The sequence below is a fragment of the Eretmochelys imbricata genome, chromosome 6 (genome assembly GCF_965152235.1).
Source record: "Eretmochelys imbricata isolate rEreImb1 chromosome 6, rEreImb1.hap1, whole genome shotgun sequence".
NCBI classification, from domain to species: Eukaryota; Metazoa; Chordata; order Testudines; family Cheloniidae; genus Eretmochelys; species Eretmochelys imbricata.
Window position 1 is genome coordinate 115583899 of NC_135577.1, and position 7553 is coordinate 115591451.

Here is a 7553-nt window from a genome sequence, read left to right on the forward strand (position 1 = left end):
ACCCAGTGGAAGGGGCGGGTCTGGGTCCCCCTATCCTGGCCACCGCCCACCAGCACTATTGATTCTGGCCGCTAGTTCACACTGCCCTGATAGCAAGGGCTGTATTGCTGACTCTGGCCACTAGGCCACTCTGCCCTGATAGCAAGGGCTGTATTGCTGACTCTGGCCACTAGGCCACTCTGCCCTGATAGCAAGGGCTGGGCTATTGACTTGGGCCACTAGGCCATACTGCCTGATAGCAAAGGCTGGGCTACTGACTTAGGCCACAGGGCCATGCAGGCCTGAGACCGGGGGAAGCTGTAATGCACCTCTTCCCTGTCCCCAAAGGGTGACGGGGGTGTATCAGCCCCGTGACAACATGTTCAAATGAAATATCATACAAATGCTTTTATGGTTGCCCATAAGTACAGCCATACTGGGTCATACCCGAGGTCCATCTAGCCCAGTATCCTGTCTTCTGACACTGACTGGTGCCAGATGCATCAGAGGGGATGAAGAGAGCACGGCAATCATCAAGTGATCCATCCCGTTGTCCAGTTCCAACTTCTGGCAGTCAGGTTTAGGGTCACTCAAGATTGCCTCCCTGACTCTTGGCTAATAGTCATTGATGGACCTATCCTCTATGAACTTATCTAATTCTTTTTTGAACTCTGTTATAGTTTTGGCCTTCACAACATCCCCTGGCAAGGAGTTCCACAGGTTGACTGTGCATTGTGTGAAGAAACACTTCCTTATGTTTATTTTAAACCTCCTGCCTATTTACACAAGAACCAGGGGCACCCAAGGAAATTATGTGAAGAGGTAAATAACACTTCCTTAGTCACTTTCTCCTCGCCATTCATCATGATATAGACCTGCATCATATCCCCCCTTTGGTGATCTCTTTTCTAAGATAAACAGTCCCAGCATTTTTAATCTCTCCCCTAATATGGACGCTGGTCTATATACCTAATTATTTTTGTTGCGCTTCTCCGCACCTTTTCCATTTCTAATATGCCTTTTTGGAGATGGAACGACCAGAATTGCACTCAGTATTCAAGTTATGGGTGTACTATGGATTTATATGGGGGCATTATGATATTTTGTTGTCTTTTTCTCTCTTTCCTAATGGTTTCTAACATCCTGTTAGCAATAAGATAGTCTTGATAGGTGTAGCGCACACTTTTCTGCGCATTTTAGCGTTGTTAGTCTCCTTTCAGTGCAAATAGTTATTCCAACATTCACTTCTTTTCACCTTTGAGCTTTGGATGGCACTAATGAGGCCCCATCGCCAAGCTCTGAGAGAGATTGTTCCTGTGGCAGCATCTGGCTCTTTGGCATGCTCTATAGACAGTTGTGCTGGCAGCAACTGGAGTTTCCTTTTAGCTTTGTCATGTGGTAATCTGTCAATCGGCTCTTTGGGCTGTCTTGTTCTCCTAGATGCTTTTTCTTTCTGACAAACCTCTAAATTCTGAGTTGTTAAATGAGAGCTTATAAAATACCCCATGGGATTGCTCTCTACAAGGCATTTCCTTTGGCTTGTTCCAAACAGAATATTTCAGCAAATCCCTCTTAATTTAATAATAATAATAATAATAAAAAGGGCCAGATTCTCGGCTGGTGTCAATCATTGGAGTGCCAACTGATTTAGGTGGAGCAAAGGAGATTTGCCCGAGTCTGTTTATAGCAACCTTCGTGGCACCCCTACCTTCTATCAAGTCCTGTAAGTTAGCTGCAAGAAAAGATTGGCACATGTGCAGTACAATGCAGAACAGAAGCTTTAGCTGCCCCTCTGAAAACATGCCTATTTAGGGCCAGATCTTTAATTGGTGTAAATCAGTGTAGCTCATGGATTTCACTGGAGCTATGTCAATCCTCAGCTACCTCAGCAGAGGATCTGGCCCTTAGGATATGCTACACTCTCTCTTTCTCCTCCTGAATAAGCCACTTAAACTGCATAGCTGCTATATTACAGTTTCCTAAGAAGTGTTGGCATCTGGACAAATCACATTCCATTGGACCCTGGGATGGAAAGAATGAATTCAGGAACAAAGAATGAAATCCTCAGTTCTGTACCCAGAAATCTGATATTCATGAAAGGGTATGGGTTAGCTGGTAGCTTGCCCTCAACTGGACCTTGAAATTACAGGCTAAAGGGAATACTTGTATGTAACCTTCCCCTCCCCTGCCAAGAATCAGAATGTGCTGAACTTCTACAAAACTAAATACAGCTCAAGCTGACGCGTGGTAGGTGGGAAAAAAAATCCTAAGTGAGTTTAGTGCGATTGAAAAGCAAAAGATTAAAAGCTCTGAAATCCTGCATTTATTCACGGGACTGGCACAGCATTCACCATGACACCGGAAGGGTCCTGCAACTTTTGTTCTGCAGAAACCACCCCTGTGGGTAGGACGGTATTTAAGGCTCCCTATTATTAAATCTGTGGCCTTTTGCCTGTGACTGTCAAACATGATGCAAATTGTCAGGTAGGAGCTAGTCTGAGATCACCCACTCATTGTAACGTATGCCATCAAATGGCTGGCAGGTGAGTGTGTCTGTCATTACGAACCTTGGGCCAGACCCAAACCAATGAAAGTCACATTTTACCAGTTCCTGATCCTGTCTGCAAAAGGTTTTGTTGCTTGCATCATGTAAGAAATCATCTGAAAAAGAATGCTCTCCATGGAAAAATTACAAGTCAAAAATTTATTTGGCCACCTCTATTTAATATAGTTCAAAGTGGAACATAAACACTGATATAAGGAAGAGAGGGAATGTCTTTCTAATGTGGGCCTATGCCCACACAGGTCTGCTTCAAATCATTTTTATTAAGTTTTTTCAGACTAAATTTACTGCAATAAGGTATCATAACTTACTTTGCAAAAACAGTGATTATGAATGAAATCTAAATGATCTTGGTTTGTGACGCCCGGGAATCTTATCAATATTACCAAAACTCTTGTGGAAATCCAATGTCAGGGCCCAGTCCTGTAAGGATGCTGGATGGAATGCTAAGTGCAGTGAAGTTAATGGAGTTATCCCAGATTTACAGCGACATAATTGAGGTTAGAATCTGGCCCAATGTGACCTTCAAATGACACAGAGAGAATGTAAATAGTACCATCTGCTTATCTCTGAGGACTTTCAAAGAATGGCAACTGTATGCATCTGCCTGGACACATGGAAGGGAGGAGAAATGACCAGGAGAGTTACGCAAATCGACCTGTAGTCTACTACCCACAAGGTGAGGCCCGTAAAAGCAGTCTATAATGTTACGGGTGCTATAGCAAATGTGGGGTGGGTTGGAGAGACTGAGGCACTTTCTTCTCTCCTCAAGAGTGACACAAAGTTGCTCTCTTCTCTGCTTGCTCCTGGGTCACAGGGACGATACCGGTGTTGATGTAAGAGGGTGAGTGTATCCGAGAACATAAACCGATGCTAAAACAATGCTACACCTGCGCTGGCTCTGTGTCATGTTCCTACGGCCCTGTTGCAGAGTGGGTGTGACATCTTGCTGTTTGTTTCCATAACCTACAAACAGAACCACTCCCTTCTTTTCTGTTGCATTCCCACTGGCTTTGTAACTTTTTTCTGTGTGTGCACACACGCACACTCTCAGGTCAGGGTTGCAGTATGTAGGCCGCTTCCCATGAGGGATTAGTCTTTGCGAGAAAAATCAGGCCATGGTGGAACATGCTCTTGTGTCATATTACCAAGCCCTATGCTGAACTCAAATAGGCCCTGACTGTGCTGATGGAAACAAGCCTTTGTACAATCTCGTGTGTCCTCAAGGCCATTGTCATACATATAAAGGGAAGGGTAACCACCTTTCTGTATACAGTGCTATAAAATCCCTCCTGGCCAGAGGCAACATCCTGTTACCTGTAAAGGGTTAAGAAGCTCAGCTAACCTGGCTGACACCTGACCCAAAGGACCAATAAGGGGACAAGATACTTTCAAATCTTGGGAGGTGCGGGGGGGAATGGGGGGGAAGGCGGCTTTTGTTTGTGCTCTTTGTTTACGTGTTTGTTCTCTCTTGGGACTGAGAGAGAGCCCAGACAGCAACCCATCTTCTCTAACCCATCCTAATCCAAGTCTCCAATACTGCAACCAGTATAGGTAAACGAGGCAAGGTGGATTAGTTTCTTTTGTTTTATGTGAATTTTCCCTGTGCTAAGAGGGAGGTTTATTCCTGTTTTCTGTAACTTTAAGGTTTTGTCCAGAGGAGGATCCTCTGTGTTTTGAATCTGAATACCCTGTAAAGTATTTTCCATCCTGATTTTACAGAGGTGATTTTTACCTTTCTTTTTTTTTTTTTAAATCCTTCTTTTAAGAACCTGACTGATTTTTTCCATTTTTCCAAACCCCTGGATCGTGGGTCTTTGATGATTTTGTAACAAATTGGTTAGGATATTATTCTCCAGCCTCCCCAGGAAAGGGGGTGTGTGGGGCTTGAGGGGATATTTTGGGGGAAGACGTCTCCAAGTGGTCTCTTTCCCTGTTCTTTGTTTAAAATGCTTGGTGGTGGCAGCATACTGTTCAAGGACAAGGCAAAGTTTGTACCTTGGGGAAGTTTTTAACCTAAGCTGGTAAGAATAAGCTTAGGGGATCTTTCATGCGGGTCCCCACATCTGTACCCTAGAGTTCAGAGTGGAGAACAAACCCTGACAGGCATGTTCTAACATAACTTCATTTTTCTACTGAAGATCAGCTCTGAGGTGGGTGGCCTGGGCAGTGGAGGTCAGAACTACTGTCGCTCATGGCTGTGTCTTGAGGGATGGGAGAGGGGGGCACTCTTCCTCCAGCGGTATTAGCACCAACTTTGCTATGCCTGAGGGGCCCCAGCTTCTAGAGGCAGAATGGGTGGTATCCGCTGGCCTGGGAGGTGGCATGTGCCATTTGAGCTCTTGCATTAGACCAGTGGTTCTCAAACTTTTGTATTGGTGACCCCTTTTCACACAGCAAGCTTCTGAGTGTGCCCCCCACCTTATAAATTAAAAACACATTTTTTTAATATTAAACACTATTATAAAAGCTGGAGGGGAAGCGGAGTTGGGGGGGGGGGTTGGAGGCTGACAGCTCATGACCCCCATGTAATAACTTCATGGCCCCTTGAGGGGTCATACACCCCAGTTTGAGAACCCCTGCTTTAGAGCTTCGTGTAAGAGCGCTGTTTGGCTGAGGAGGGGAGACCAGCTGGAGCTCCCTGACTAGAACAGAAAAGGGTGGGAAGTTGGGCTGGGTAAACCTAGGACTCCCTCTTTACAGCTGCTGGAACATTCCTGTCCTAGCACTTAGCATTTCCTGGTAGTGGTGTCCTCCTTCCACAGTGACTCCTTTCCCAGCCAGCCAGCAAGTTCTGTTATCAAGAGAATGGTATTAAATATTTATCCCAGAACTTAATAGAGCACTGGGTCGGTCTTACATCAGGTTAACATTGAAACAGAAATTATGCTTCTAACCAAATTTCCCAGAAGCTGTTTGAAATATCTCATTCCAAAGTGTAATGTTTTGAACAACACTGTCTACCCTGAGCGAGTGCATCCTTTCTCAATTGTTTATAACGACTCGCTTCAAGAACTGTGGGTTGGAAGGAAGTAGCACAGTGTGAACTACTGTATCTCGTATTCTGCCAACCCCAGCGGCAGTCAGCTTTGCAAGCCCATATCTTTCTGTCACTTCTCTGTTTTAAAAGCAAATGTGAGTTCTGCCCACCCCTGGGCCCAAGGAGTGCAAGTTGGCCATTTATTCAGAATCTCTGTCAAGGATTACATTGGGTTCAGCTTCTTCTCTCTCTCTTCCCCCCTCCCCCCGCCCCATGTCAGATGCTGTCTTCATTCTTTCCTCATGTCATTTAGTATAAAGATTTCAACTCATTTAACCTTGAATGTAGTCATTAGTTAGGCAATTAAAATTAAAAGGTGAGTTAATGGGCAGTGTCAAACATTGAGAGAAACATCTGGTGTAATAAAAGTGTGCAGTTTAACTTATGAATAATTGAGCCCCCTTTTTTTCAAAGCTTGCTTAGCTAACAAGTGGAGACAGCCTGAGTAATGCTGCAATCTCTAGTGTGTGTGTGTGTGTGTGTGTGTGTCCCGCTAACACCCCACCACCCAACAACGGGCATTCTCCTCACGCCACATTGCCAACACCAAGATAGTGAAAGTGCTACATGTCAGGTCTAAGGTCTATTTCCAGAATGGTTTATGTAATGGCCAGTTCTGGCCATTGCTGCCAGCTCTTTGATTTAATGGCTCCCGATTTACATGACTTTAAATCAAATGGAATTGCTGACTTTTTTTTTTTTTTAAAGAATCAGTGTTCGCTCCTGAGTGTATTTGATGTTGGACATTAACGCCAAGGATTTTGATGACTCAAAATGCTTGAATTCTATCACCAAGCATAATTAACTCAGACGTTTTGGCAGGCAGTTGACGTGAATGAACAACTTCACTAATGCACTGAAGGTAATACTGTAAATATTGAGTGGAGTTGAAAGAGGGATAATATAAAGTATTTGTCTAATTACTGTAGAAGTGTCTGAGGATGAAATGATTTCCTTCCCTCCCCCCATATATACGTACACAAATGTACAATCTCCTAACCAGAGTCACCTGCTACCAGAGGAGGGAAAAGAGCAGAAGGCAGATGGGGTGAACTCTTAATTGGGGCTAAGTCAATGGGAGGTTTGCTATTGACTTAGTGGGGCAAAGAATTTCACTGCAAAGCTTCTCATTCTTGCAGACCTAACTTACTGAGGAAATGCTTAGATACTGTGGTGTCAGGTGCTGTGGAAAACTCTTATCTAGTCTGTTCTCATCTTCTTAGCATAAATCTAACTTATGCAATATGGCCCTGGTCTTTCAAGAATCTCCATGTGGTCAGACACTTGGGCACATGTAGTCCCACTGAAGTCACTAGGGTTCCATGTGGATGCAGGAATCTGCCTACATAGAGCTCCTTGTTGGAAAGGGGCCTGTATTTTGAAGTTGCTAATCAACAGAATTTCCATCATAGATTTCAAAGCCAAAAGGGACCATTGTGATCAGCTAGGTTGTGACCACCTGTATCTCACACACCACAGAACTTCTCCACAATAATTCCTAGAGCACATCTTTTAGAACAAACATCCAATCAGTGACGGTGGTTAATTACTCACTGGTTATGCCTTATTTCAAGTCTGAATTTGTCTAGCTTCAGCATCCAGCCATTGGCAAGGGACTGGGAGAAGTATAACACAACACATTTTGCTTAATTCTTTAAAATGGGGGCGTGGGGGGAAGCTGACACGATGACCTGGAACTGTTTAGAACTGTCTAAACTGAATAGTCTTGGTTAGAGTGTTGTGCCAAAAGTGATTCTGCCCCAAATTTCCCTCCATCAAGCTAATTTCAGGGTTTTTTTTTTAAAAAAATTCCTCTTAAAAACAAATATTGTGCACAAGGGACTCTAATACTTCTAGGATTTTCTGTTTCATGTGTGGAACTGTATTTTGAGTGGAACTATTTAATAAACTATGCTAAACAAAAAAGATTCCTTTGTCAAGTTTAAAAATTACAATAGTATCAAGCCAATA